The sequence below is a fragment of the Ursus maritimus genome, unplaced genomic scaffold (genome assembly GCF_017311325.1).
Source record: "Ursus maritimus isolate PB19 unplaced genomic scaffold, ASM1731132v1 scaffold_35, whole genome shotgun sequence".
In the NCBI taxonomy this organism is placed as follows: domain Eukaryota; kingdom Metazoa; phylum Chordata; class Mammalia; order Carnivora; family Ursidae; genus Ursus; species Ursus maritimus.
This window is the reverse complement of record NW_024426119.1, coordinates 25,388,674-25,403,452: the sequence shown is the minus strand read 5'-3', so window position 1 is coordinate 25,403,452 and position 14,779 is coordinate 25,388,674.

Here is a 14,779-nt window from a genome sequence, read left to right as displayed (position 1 = left end):
CCCGAACGGCACCAGCTTTAGGAAAACTAATTCAAATTTTAAAATAATAGAGCTAAAGGGAAGGAACAAATACTGTTTTGTGACACTGAAGGCGGTTTTTCAGCCTAATGGGTGGGGGGTTTCATGTGTGTGGAAATCATGAGTGAGGACAGACAGGCACTATTCTTTTATTTAAGGGGTTTTTGTTAGGGAGACAAGGGCACGGAAGGGGGTCGTCAAGACAAAAGAAGCTAAACTATTATGCACAGTAAGGCAGTGATGAGATTGAGAGCTTGCTTTCGTGTGAGATGAGGTTTTCATTTCATCTGTCCCAGCTCCAGGAGCGGGGCGGGGTGGAGGGGACTCTTCAATCAGGTGAACATGGGTCCCTGCGATAAGATGAGGAAGCCAGGCTTGAGGAAAGAGCTCCCATGAAAGGACTCCCCATGATGGGGAGCCCAACGCAGGGTGCTCAGCGACTCTGACGTTCCACAGCCAGTATCAGCCTGTCTCCAGTCTGTGCTATGCAGCCCTCTACACATTTCATCACGCCTTCTAGAGGGATCGACGAGCCATTAAGTTTAGGGTCCCGCTGGTGACACCACCAGTGCGGTGAGCTGTGTTCACAGGTCCCAGGACCCCAGAGGCCAAAAGGGGCTGAGAAAGTGAGCCAGGTTTGGACAGCCTCTCACAGGTGGCACCACGACACATGGGGACCGCAGAGAAACTCTCAGGAACGTCCAGGAGGATGCTAAAAGTGTGGCAGTCAAGATGGGGGAATGGGCTGGAACCATCTTCCTCTAACAGTAACCAAAGCTAACCTGGACGTCTAGGACGGGAGGAGACTGCGTGCCATGACCCTTGAGTGCTCCTCCGAGAAACCACCTCGTTGCCTGAGCACCGTGGTGGCCGCAGCGCCAAGCACGCGGGGTGGACTAACCACGTCTAGTTTCATAAACGCTGATTGGCTGCCTCTGCCGTCATGTAATTCCTAGGCAGGCGTCCTCAACCCGCTGACCGCTCTCCAGACTCTTCCTCAGATCCCTGCAGCTGCGCAGCGAGCCGCAGGCCCCGTGGGTCACGGCCTGCCAAGCCCGGCGGCTGCACCGTCAGTCGGCAACTTAGCGCCCGCCGAGGAGCGCGGGAGGCAGCGATGATTTATGAGGTTTATTATTTCCACCAATATGAGTAAACAGGCCAAACTATTTTTTCTAAAGGCCAGGAATGAAACTACTACTCCTGAGGTACCATTGAGCTGATATAAAATGATTGGTGGAGAGTTTTCGTGTAATGTCATGCTAAATGTGTAATGGAATAAGGTTAAATTGCTTTCTGCTCTCTGCTCTTTTTGTCTTCCGGTCTGATACTCTGTGCGATATCATCTCATGATATATATTTGCCATCACTAAAACCGGAGAAAACGTTACTTCGTTGTCCTGAGACTTGATGAAAGTCTCATTTTGGTTGGGTTCTTTACACGGCTATATTGGGAGCATATTTTTTCTATTCTTTTTTTTTTTTTTTTAAGATTTTGTTTATTTATTCATGAGAGACAGAGAGAGAGAGGCAGAGGCAGAGGGAGAAGCAGACTCCCCAAGGAGCAGGGAGCCTGATGCGGGGCTCAGTCCGAGGACCCCGGAATCATGACCTGAGCCAAAGGCAGACGCTTAGCCATCTGAGCCACCCAGGCGCCCCTATACTTCTTCTCTGTATTGGGTTGAATTAACAGATAATGAGTTCTGATAAATACATATTCCTGTGTTACCACTTCCTTAATCGAGGTGTAGAATACCTCTGTCATCCCAGAGAGCTGCCTTGTGTCCCTTTCTAATTATTCCCAACCATTCCCATCCCCTGCATGGCAACCACTGTTCTGATTTCAAAGGTTAGTTTTGTCTGTTTTTAAACTTCATATCCATAGAAACATAGTCTGTGGTGTCGGATTCTTTTACTCAACAAGTTCTGAATCCTCATCCCTGTTGTTACATGTATAAATAGTTTGCTCATTTTTATTGCTGAGTTGTATTCCGTTATATAAATGTACCATGATTTGTATATTCCTTCTCCTGTTGATGGGTATTTGGAAAGCTTCCAGGTTGGGGTGGTTGTGAATCGAGCTACTCGAGATTCTTATGCAAGTCTCCTTGTGGGTATGTTTTCACTTCTCTTGGGTAGGAGTAGAATGGCAAGATCAAAGGGTAGGTGTGTGTTTAACATTATGAGTAACTGCCAATTAGTTTTCCAAAGTGGTACAACATTTTTCATTTCCACCAGCAGTTTGAGGGCTCTGGTTATTCCATATTCTAGACCTACTATTTAACTTGAGCCCTTCTAGTCGATGTGAAATGGCATTTCATTGCGGTTTTATTTTTCATTTCCCTACTGATAATGATGTTGAGCCTTTTTTCATGTGATTATTTACATATTTCTTTTGAGATGTGTCTATGCAAATATTTTCCCCACTTCATTATCAAATTGTCTTTTTATTATTTGTGTATTTACAGAAGTTTTTATATATACTCTAGATATAAGCTCTTTGCCATATTGGAAATATATTCTCTAGTCTGCAGTTTCCTTTTCATTTTCTTAACAGTATTTCAAAATGATTTTTAAATTATGATAAAGTCCAGTTTATCAACTCTTTTATATTTAGCATTTTTTATTTCCTTTAGAAAATCTTGGCTTACCTGTTTGGGTGATTTTTTTCTGAAACTTTTTAAAGAACATTTTCTAAGTATCCTCAATAATAGAAATTTTCTGATTATCCATGTTCACAAAATATGTCTTTATTTTCATTATTTTCACTTTAATTACCCAAGTCTGGTGGTGTACTAGTAAACTGGCTTTCTTGGGGGTGGGGGGAGGGGAAGCTCCGATTTATGTAGCATTTGCCAATTTTCATGGTGTAAACACTCCCACCATGATATATTTCATGTTAGCAATGGTTTAACAAGTGACTTGCAAAATTCCTGAGTATTTAACAATCACCTCTCACTCACTATTATGATTCCCTCCAGCACAGCACTGCAAATGTCACAAGAAAACAACTGGCGAGAGGTAAATCCTTGGAGAAGGGCTGTTCCCAGGGACATTGGAAAGATGCCATGTTTTGAGGGACATCTGGCTACAAAAATTGGAGAGGCAGTGGCCATGACTATCAACAGAACCTGACCTGACTTCCAAATTGCGGCCGATATAAATAAGAGTGCAGACACGCATGGGCAGGAGTTAAAAAATAAACACTTCAAATGAGGAACCCACTGTCCTGGCCAATTAGTATAAAAGCAGAGGCTCTGCTGATATTTCCCTTTTGGGGGACATCAAGAGTCAACTTCCTGCTGAAAATGACTGGATGAGAGGAAGGAGGGTGGACATTTAGACTGTAAACAAAAGGTGCAGAATAGCAGTCAACACGGAGGCATGGATGGTGCGACCCCTGGATACGTCTTGCATAGCAGGATCACTTGCAATAGGAATGAAACACTAAATAGCAAAACCCCAGTGAGGTGGCAAGTGAACACATGTCATCCACAGCTGCTGTGGCCAGGCAGTAGGCTTGGTGTTGTCACACAGGAAATGGCCAGAGAATCTGGACCTTTGAGTCATAAGAAAGAGCCTCACAGATGAATTTCTTTTCATCAAGAAGATAAGAAAATTTACAGTAACCTCCCAGCACAGCAGTAAGCAGAAGGAGACTTTTCATAGCAATCATTCTATACAGAATTTTCACATTAGCGTAGAAAAACCTGGATCTTCGCAGCTGTGCATGGTGTTCTGTAGTAGCAATAACAAAAATGGAGTAAAGGAAACACATTTTAAAATCTTTATTCTTTCAAAATTAAGCTTTGGACAATTATAAACAGATTTAGAAGGATTTCCATTTTACGTATTATATATTTTATATATTAAATATATATATTTTATATGTACATTTTATTCTACTAAGTATATCACATATGCAAGCATACACATTTAACTTAGCTCAAATGGTAATAATAAAAAGAATTCACTCATAGTCACTGTCAAGCTAACCTAATAAAACCTCACCGGGGCACCCGGGTGGCTCAGTCGGTTAAGTGTCCCACTCTTGATTTCAGCTCAGGTCATGATCTCAGGGGCATCGAGCTCTGTGCTCAGAAGGGAGTTTGCTTGAGATTCTCTCTCTCCCTCTCCCTTTCCCCTCTCCCCCGTGCTTGCTCTCTCTCTCTAAAATAAATAAATAAGTCTTCAAAACTTTAAAAAATAAAACATCACCAATGCCAATACTTGATATCCATCTCCTCACTCCTTCCATCATGGAGGAAACTCTTGTCCATTTCAGGCCCCAGTGGTTTTCCTATGCAGCCATTCTTCAAAGAGAATTTGATGCGGGGAGTTGGTAACCCAAGGGATGGAGCAGCCGAGTGCCAATCAGGAGATAATGAGAGACTAGCAGCAACAGCAGGAAGCCAGTATCATACCCGGGCAAGAGAGACAAAGGGAGGTGGGCATGTTACCGGAGCCTAGGGGTCAGGTCATGTCCAAGGATCCTATCTGGTGAGAGCCAGAGCCAAGGAGGAGGCACGGCTACCGCCAACGAAACCATCCAAGGCAGAGGGGAAGGGATGTAAGAGCTGGGCATCTCTCGTACCCTTGTCCTGCAGTCAGTCATCTGTCAGTGTCTTCCATGAGGTGAATTCAGCCGGCAGCCTGCTGACCTTGGGCCTGGAATGTGGAGCAGAGCAGAGGGGGGTGAGGAACGAATCTGAGGCGCAGAACGGGTAGAGTGTGGAAGCAAGGAATTATTATAGCACAAAAGTTAAATAACCATGAGTATCATGTGTATGAAAACAGGCTAAATGCTCAACAATAGATAAATGTTTAATTATGAAATATTATGTGGGCTTTGAAAAACACTATTTAAAAGAAATTTGTAATTATATGAGAAAAAAATTGAAAGTTTAGGATTAAGTAAAAATATAGAAAAATATTGCCTATACGTTCAAATTATAATTTGAAAATAAATGCACGCTGATGTAATAATACCAAATATTGTGCATTATTTCAACTACTTAAACTATAAACAGAAAAAAAACTGGAAAGATGAATACCAAAAGGTAAACAGTGTTCTGTTCTGAAATAATGGATATTTGTATTTTCTTATTTATGTGTTTTTATATTGAGCAGATGATCAACACTGAGTACCTATTACTTTTATAATTAGATCAGAAGGTTATCCTCCTCAGCACCTGGAATATGGAAGCTCCCAGGGAGATTATCTGCCATTTGGGGACATTATTATTAGAGAAGTCATGATGCTCTCAGACTTCTTACAGTATTTACATTTTGTAAAGCACTTTTAGTATTTTTGTTGTAATAATCACATGGGCCAGGTTTTCTTTCCTTGAAGATAAAGAAATGGAAACAATACAAGGTAAGACTGGTAGTGAATGGCAGAGCCAAAGTCAGAACACTGGCCTTGATGTCCCTTGTCCATAGACACTCTGGGAGTCATTAGTGCTCTTCTTCAAATATTTCAGACTCTCCTCTTTCAAGACACATGGTAGGAATGCCCCATCTCCTGGGAAGTGTGGTCATGTGATTTGCTCTGGCCAGTGAAACGTGAGCAGAAATATATGTTTCATGTCCTGGCAGACACTTTAAAAGCCAGTGTGCAATTAGTCACAGTCTCTTCCTACAACTATGGAAATCACGGGAACACATTTAGAAATAAAGCCTCTATCAGTCTAGGTCTCTGAGATCTCCATCTGTCTACCTGCTTTGGGCATATTGCATGAACGAGAACTAAGCTTTGGTTGTGTTAAGTCACTGAGATTCGGGGGATCCTTGTTTGTACAGCTTAACAACCCATTTCAATCAAAAGAGAAACTATTCTCTTCACAGCACTAAACTGGGTGTCTTATATTACCATCTATTCTCAAGGACAATTGACTAGTAACTATTTGTAGCAACAGCACAGACTGTCAACAAATATAAATATAAATATTAGAGCAAAAGAGTCAAAGATATATTTTTAAATTATTTCAGATTACTTCATACATGGTAAAGAAGTAATTAAATTCAAAGAGAGATGGAAATAACAAATGTGGTTTGTATAAAAACTCTTAGCACCGTGCATTTACTCTTTCTCTTCCCTTCTTTAAACGACGTTTCTTGGTTTATTTATTTCCCTTATAAAAAAGACGCTGAGGCAGTCATAAACATGTAGGTGATCTGAAGGAGGAAGGAGCATAGCAGGCAGGTGAGACCAGGGGATTGGTTACATACCAGGTGATGGAGATATTGGGGGCCAGTTTTCTCACTGTCAGGGAAAGGAAGTACAAGTATAGAAAGGGGGAAAGCCAGAGTAAACCCTGTGGTGGTGTACTGGAATCGGTGGGTGTTATACTGGAGTATCAGTGACGGGGCATGTGGGTGGCTCAGTCAGTTAAGTGTCTGACGCTTGATTTCAGCTCAGGTCATGATCTCAGGGTCCTGGGATCTAGCCCCATGTCAGGCTCTGTGTTCAATGGGGAGTCTGCTTGAAGATTCTCTCCCTCTCTCTCAACCTCTCCCCCAGATCATGGTCTCTCACTCAAATAAATAAATAAATCTTTAAAGAAAGAAGTATCAGTGAGCACCCATGGTTTTCAATATAGTTAGGAAGAGAATAAATATAGACTATGTATGTGTGTGTAGGTTTACACATATGCATGTATATACGCACACGCATATATATATGTATAAACGACTGATTTCCCAGGGTTGGGTCAGGCAAAGAACAAGGTGAGTCTGGGACATCTTTTTAATAACAGATAGTAAGGAAATGATCAAGGAATGACGGAGACATGCCAAAAGTTCACATATATAGGGCTTCCATTGGTCAAATGTGGACAATTTGAGCATCAAAATAGACAATAATATGAGAATACATTATAACATGTTGAATAAAATAAGAAGCCATGAGCCCACATCGATACAAATAAATGAATGAATAAATTAATGAACTAAGAAGGAAAGGCTTTCTTAGGGTGGGAGATCAACTAATGAATGTAGAAGGAATGATAGTCTTGGATAGTTGCAATTTCCATCACAGCAATAATGAATTCAGGCAAAAAAAAAACAACCATATCAAAAGATGCTAAAACTTGTGGGCAAAAAATGGAGGAGAAAAAAAGATTTTACATAGTCTCAAAATATCACCCCACAGTACATTTATCATAGCATCTATGATGTTCCCACCACAAAATACGTAATTGGGGCCTAATCATGAAGCACCACTACGAAACCTAAATTGAGGAAAATTCCATAAAGTGACTGGACTACAGTCTTAAGAATGTCAAGGTCATGGAGATTAGGGAAGACTAAGGAACATTCCACATTATAAGACTCGGGATGCTGACGACTGGCTCAGTAGGTGCTCTTTGTGCGGACCTTCTGCTCTAACGGATGTGGCTGAGACATTTAGCAAAACTTGAATGGGCTTCTGAGTCAAGAGTTCATGGGAAGTTTTTCTACTATTTACGCAACTTTTCTGTAAGTTGAAACTGTCAAAATAAAATATTAACCAAATCTCTTTGCATGGTATGGTAGGTTTCCAGTAACCAACAAAGAGAGGGTGAGAAGCAGGGAGTAGAGGGGGAACGTTGTACCTGGGAAGAGGTCATAAGGCATTGCCAATATTGCTCACAGTATCGTCCAACTAAATCAACCTCTTGTGAGCTCCCACCTGTTTCACTGTGACGAGTGGTGATGGGGACTGAGGTTGGGGTGGGTAAAGAGGCTTTCCACTTTCTGAAAATTCTGCTTTGCACAGTTCGGTAAGAAAAATTTAGTGAGCATAGGCAAGAGAAGGAGGAGGGTAACGGCACAGAGGTAAATGAATGGAAGCCAAGATGAGCTGTGACCCAAGCAGCTAAGCAGGCAGCGGGCCCCTGGTGAGACAGGCAGGAGCAGGACGCATGGGAACAAGAGCCTGGGGGTGGAGGAGCCTCTGCAAAGGAGAAGAAAGGAAAAGCGAGGGTCTGAGAAGCCAAAACTAGGTCGCCAGGGTGCAGAGCTGGGTGCAAAGAAGCCACACCAGACAACGGAAGCAAAAATACGTAAAAACTAAAGACAAAAAATTAAAACATGTCAAGTTGATAAGAAGCAAAAGATCAGCAAGTCCTCAAAGTGATAGGTGGGTTCTTCACTGATGTTAGAAACTGAGATTGCAGAAAATTGAATGAATTTCTGTGCCTGAGCATTCATGGGAAAGGCTGGCAGATAGGAGACAGGAATATATTTCAGGAGGAGAAAAACACAGCCAGAAAAAGAAGGGAGCATAAATCATTGACGGTATAGACATTATACTACCTGGGATGTCATTAGACATAAGATTTGGAATGACCATAGCCTAGTATTCAAAAGTGGCAGAGAGAGAAAACACACACACACACACACACACACACACACACACACACACTCACACACACACACACACACACACACACACACCAGAGATGTTTCCCTTTAAAATTGCATCCTAGCATCCTGTTCAATATCTTACTCAGTGACTAGATGAACATCAAGTGCTCAAAACATCATTCTGGAATCAGAGTGAGTAAGGGAAAGAAGGAAAGGCTTCCCCCACCTTCCTAAGCCGGGATCCTCAGAACCCAGATCAGGATCCTGGCGGGAAGACACACAAAACGTTCCTTGCACAGCCTGAGGGCATTCGTGTTTGGATCCTCAGTCCCCAGTACAAGTGCCAGTTACCTAGCAGTTGCTCAATAAAAGCTGTGTGAACTGTCTGAAGAATAAGGGTTATTCTCAAAGGATAAAGACAAAGAAAAGAGGCGAAGTCTATTATTATGTGAAATCTCTGGGAGAATATCAGGAATAAATAATTATAGAGTAAAAAGTTGCATTAAAGCTACCTTTGAAATGCATTTTAAAACATTTTGAAATAAACCATTGTGAAGATTTTAGCCAGTAATTTATCACTCTAAATGGCAGGTCTGGTAACCATTTCTAGCCTGTCTTAAGAGAGCACTATATAAAATTTCAAATAGACCTTGACTATGGAAAAGAAAATAAATGATTTTGGAGAGAAAAATGCTTTTTTTTGAAAGGCAAAAGTGGGAAGCTGTCCTCTTCTGATAGGAAAGACTAAATTTCAAGGAAATCAGGAAAGATAGAATCTTAAAAGTCATAAAGAAAGGTAGACCATCCTGAAAGGTAAAAAGGCAGATGGGGCTATCAATCTGATTACTTCTGTTGACCTCTGTTGATGGAGAAATGCTGGCAGTTGAGGATAAATGGCCAGAGGGGACCAGATATCAGGTTGTTCTAAAGTCACAAAGCCATAGTCATATCACAATAAGGGACTAGATTAGTCAGGATTCTCCAGAGAAACAGAACCAATTGGATGTATAAAGAGATTTATTGTAAGGAATTAGCTCACACATCTGTGGAGGCTGGGAAGTCCCACAATTTGCCGTCTGCAACCTGGGGACAAAGGAAAGCTGGTGGTGTAAGCCCCAGTCTGAGGGCAAAAGACCAAAGTTTCAGCTCAGGCAGTCAGGCAGAGAGAGTGAATTCTGCCTCCCTCCACCTTTTTGTTCTATGCGGGCCCTCAACAGGTCGGGTAATGCATGCCAGCCCTGAGGAGGACAATCTGCTTTCCTCAGCATACAGATTCAAATGCGAATCTCATCTGGAAACACTGTCACAGACACAGAAATAATCCTCAGTCGAATATCTGGGCACCCTGGGATCCAGTCACGTTGACACACTGACGATCACAGGGACGGATTCAAAGAAAATGAGTCCCAGAGAATCCGCCAGATACATTGTATTATAATTAAACATGCTAACCTAGAACTAACAAGAAAGGGTACCGAATTATAGACTTAAAAAGGCTTTCCTTGGGAAACCGTTCCCAACGTGAAAGAAAAATGAGGCTCTTATTTGTCAGTGATTTGGCTGGGGAAGCAAACCCAAAACAGGAAAACTAAGAAGGTATATGCTGATTATAAAACACCTTTAATACTGAGGTCTACAAACCTAGAACTCAAATCAATGGTGACAGGAAAAGTCATGGTGAGAACAAGTTTCATTAAAAACCTGAAATATTAATTGAATTCTATTCTGCAGAGTGGAGAGCACTCAAGATGAATGAATCAATACAGAACTCAATCTTCTCTTTCTCTTCAGAGTCGAGTTCACTCCTTGCCACCTCCCCCCCCACCACCACAAATGGATTGGCTTAGTCTTCTGAAAAGCCACCTCTGGCCAAGAGGCTGGATGGAAGATTTCAATAGATGGAGACTTAGTGTGCTCTGAAGGTCTGATGTGGACTGACTCCCTTGGAAGTCAAGAAAGACATCAGAGAAGCCAGACTTCTCTGCAGGATCCTATAACAGAATCTCCTGCCTCCACAGCAGTTATTGAGCACCTACTATTTGCAAAGCATTGTTCTTGACACTCAGGCTCTGTTTCCAACTTGGAATGTTGAGGGGATGTCATTGTCACCAATGAAGTATGTAGCTGGATCAGAGTGAGAAGAAGAAGGCAGACGGTAAAGGCTAAGATGAAAATGGAAAAATAGCCCTTCTTTCTATGCTAAGAAGTAGGAAACGTGAAGCTGGAGTGTTAGGGTGCATAGATGCTTGCAACAGACATTGATTAGGTGAGGGACTTCTCTACATTTTGAGATCACGTTTTTATCGGCTTTCTATTTAGAGCAGCTAACATACTACTACCAGACAGAATGATGGAATGAACTTTTGAGGTCAATCCAGATTGAAAATTCTGCGTGCTTATGTTTTCTATCTTGCCGTATTTGTAGATTGTTTCTATGTTTAAATATGCATAACGCTTAAGAGGGACAAGTCACTGAACTAAGCAACTTGAGGCCCAAAGAATGAAGGAGACGTGGCTTCTGACTTTTAGGGTCTTATAGGAAGACAAAGCAAGTGCCCAAATAATATTCTATTTTTAAATTGCTACCAAAACAATAAAACTTCAAGCCAGGTGGTTAGAAAAGTTGTGATCAATTGACTGAAAAAAATTTCCAAATTTTCATTCTCCCTCTCCATGCCCATTGCAATGTGATTTTGCAGTTCCTGCCATAAGGGATAAAGTCTCGTTCCCCGCCCCTTCAAATGGAGTTGGTCTTGTGACTTGCCTTGGCCAATAGAAAGCAGTAGAAGTCATGGCATGCTGGTTCTGAGCCTAAGCTTCAGGGTTCTTTGCACGTTGCCTTTGTCTCTCAGACCCTGTCACCGTCATGAGACCAAGCCCAAGCTAACCTTCTGGAGGATGAGAGACCATGTGGAGGAAAGCACAGTTGTCCCAACTAAGGCTATCGTAGGCCACCTCACAGCCAGCCAACCACCTCATGTGTGAGAGAGCCCAGCCAAGATCAACAGACTTTTCTGTCATCACATAGCTGTCTGCAGTTACATAGGTGAACCCAACTGAGATCCTGAGAACCGTGCAGTTGATCTGTAGACTTGTGGGGACCCATCAGTGTTTACTGGAGTTCGCTACTACACTTGGATGATTTGTTTGTTCCTCAGCTTTATCATGACAATTGACACCAAAGCCTTCATGAGGTAGCCGCCTTTCAACAAAACCGTGAAGACTGAGGAGGATGGTGACAGGCAGTGTAAATAGGGAGGATTTCAAGCCAAAGGAAGAGCACAAAGGAAACCATGGAATGAGAAAGCCTGAGATATAGTCACAGAATAGCAACAACCCAGTTGAATGAAAAGGGTGCAGAACTTCAAAATGGCCACTATCGTAATATTGACTATACGAACTGATCCAGAGGGAGTGGTGATTCTCTAGAGAAGTAGCTCTATCGAAAGGAGGTTCATTCTGACACAAGCCCCCTTGGATGCTGGGGGCTGTGGGATATAGTTTGCACTCCTTGCTGGGTGGGGCCAAGAAGGTGCAAGAAATGGAAAGTTTCAAATCTTGGAGCTGCACCTGGTTTGACACGAGCATCTGAGCAGGGCAGGGAAGCAAATGCTTTCCTGAAATGAAGGTAACATGACTGGATGGTGGAACAGAGAAGTGGAACAGGTGAATACAGATGTTTTCCCTGAGACCAATTTTTTATTTCTCTGGAACTTAGAAGCACACAAATCATATTTTTGTATTGGCTTGTTGTTGTTTTGTCAAGAAATTAAATTTAGGAGCATGCAGGTGTTACTGAGATGTTCTCACATTGGACGGCCTCAAAAATCTTTGGGGAAGTAGGTGGCATATGAATAATCAATACATAACTAATCCCTTTCTAGAGAAACTGGAAGAAAAACAAAAACACAGTGTTGACTTTCTCATATTGATTGTTTGCTTTTACTTTATGTTCCCCCCTCCCATTTCCTGTACTTGCCAGGATGCTAGGTGACCTTTCTGTGTTTAATTACCCAAAAGAAACATGCAAGAAATGAATGCCAAAGGAAGAGGGAGGTGCCTATTCTTGAGTGTCTTGTCAAATTAACCACCCCTAATCTTCCGCTTTCTCTGGGATGTGTGGTGCTTGTTTGAAATGAACAGAGAATGAAATGGAGAAAGCAGATGGCTGCGAGGCCGGAGAAGGTGGAACAGGGTAGGAGACAGCTAAGGACAGGCGTGTCTCTGCAAGTAAGAGTCTCAGTGTCATTCTTTGGACTACAGCGTGATTCCTAAATAGTACATTCCTGGGAATTCTTCAGACAGATTTCTCAACTCAGACACTTCTATCCGGGAGCTCCCAGTAATTAGATCCAGTTATCTTGCCTGAACACATGACCACTTGAACCTGCTTATTGCATAGACAGAGACCCTTGCATAAACAAGCTGGAGAGTAAGGAAGATGTTTCAAAGTTATTGCCACTCAGTCAAGGGCCACACGCCACCTTTTCCTACAAGCACAGAGAAAATAATATTAATTTCCTCTCTCATTACTTTATTTGCATCTGATGCCTTAGGTGCCTAATAAAAGCTACTTTACTGCCCTGGATTATTTCCTGACTTAGTGACTATTTTATTTCAGCATTATGGGGCTTGATAAGAAGTGCGGGGAGTGACACGGGAGAACTTCAATTTGAATTATAAGATTTCTCATTTGCAGTTTGGGCACTGAGACAGAACAGCTCGGCTCCATTTCACAACCCTCCAGCCAGAGCCCACACGGGCAGGGGGACAATTCAGGGTCCTTGAGCATGTGCCTGCCAGGGGACACTGTCAAAGTCTATAGAGAACTCAGGAATTAAGAACATTTAGTGGGAGTGAAGAGAACAAAGGAGTTTAGGGAGCAGGGGAAGGGACAAAGAAAAGAATTATGTCTATATTAGCTGATCCAGTACTTGTTTGTGCAGGCTGGAGACTATGACTTTGCCTAGTGTCCACTCCAACGGTGCCAGGGCTAGATGGGTCTTAGGGATTATAACCTCCGAACTCCTCATTCCACTGAAGGGGAACTGAAGCCAATAAAGGAAAAGATGTTTGCAACTCTGAGCTCTCCCGTCTTCCATTGCAGGACCCCTCTACACAATGAGCTTCATTTGGAGTCATCCACGCTTCAGCCTCAGGTTGTGCCTTAAACCATCTACCCCCACTCACGCACACACACACACACACACACGAAGTCCCCATGGCCTGAGATTTCTGAGCACGGACACAGTCATCGCCAGCACGCCATCCCCAAAGCCAGCAAGCCAGAAGGGCACACACGCCAGTGTATGTGTTTGACTTGCCACCTCAGTGACTAACCCAGATCAGTGGGCCCCACCAAACGGAAGTCCGTCACCGCCGGGCTCCCCGGATCGCACCCTGTTAAACTCAGGCGCAGAGACCTGGTCGAACTACTTCAAATTACTTTCCCTTTATCTCAGCAGATTGCAGGTTCATTGAGGGGAAATGAATAGCCTCATCCTTTCTGTACTGGACACTTTCTTTAGGCTCCTGTCCACTGGAGGGATGATGGTCCTAGGGTTTCTCGATGAAACTCGTAATCCCAGCTGTCTGATCACAGAGCTGAAAAGTGCAGCCTTTAGGTGCTGGCGGAACAAAGAACAAGAGCCAAGACTGCTCATGAAATGTGACTTCTTCTTTTGCCCACAAAAAAGGGGCCTTGTATAGCTGGTCAACAACATAGTTTTTGAGAGCTGGGATAGTGATTCTTCCCCTGTGCCAAGGGAGCAACTATTTTCTCCCCAATCTTTTTTTGCCAATAATCATTTGACTTTGCCTACGGATGACAGATTCATCAACACACGAACACCTTCTCTGGACATGTTAGAAGCGGTACTGGGAATAGACTTCATAGGATCTCCCTTCTTCTCATCTCCTCCTTGACAAATGCCTCTTCGTCTCCGATTTCCATGTGCAAGAATATCAGTTTTCATGTCTCAGCTTGAGATCCTTGATTTAAATCCCTGATTTATTTTTACTCCCATCCCCACTGCCAGTGTGAGAGGTCAGACGTGTTTTCAAATGCATTGAGATGTCAAAGAAATTAAAGAAGAGGCAGATTTTTCATATCAGTCAAAGACTAATTACAACTGTGCTTTCCAGCAAACCAGTGATTGTAGGCTAATTTTCAGTTATGAAACAGAAACTGAGGTTAATGAGGCTAATTGTGTTTACCAGCGTTTTCGAACAAAAGAAAAGAAGCCAACTCAATTTTGAAGAGAGTTCTTTGTCAGGAACAAATTGGGGAAAATTGCTACAGTTGTATCAGCGTTTCCTAAAACTGCTTAGTGCCATGCTTGAGAAACGAACATCCTTGAACACAAGCTAGCAGTCCAGAAAATCAAGTCCTTAGACAGTGAGACTTCCCTGATCC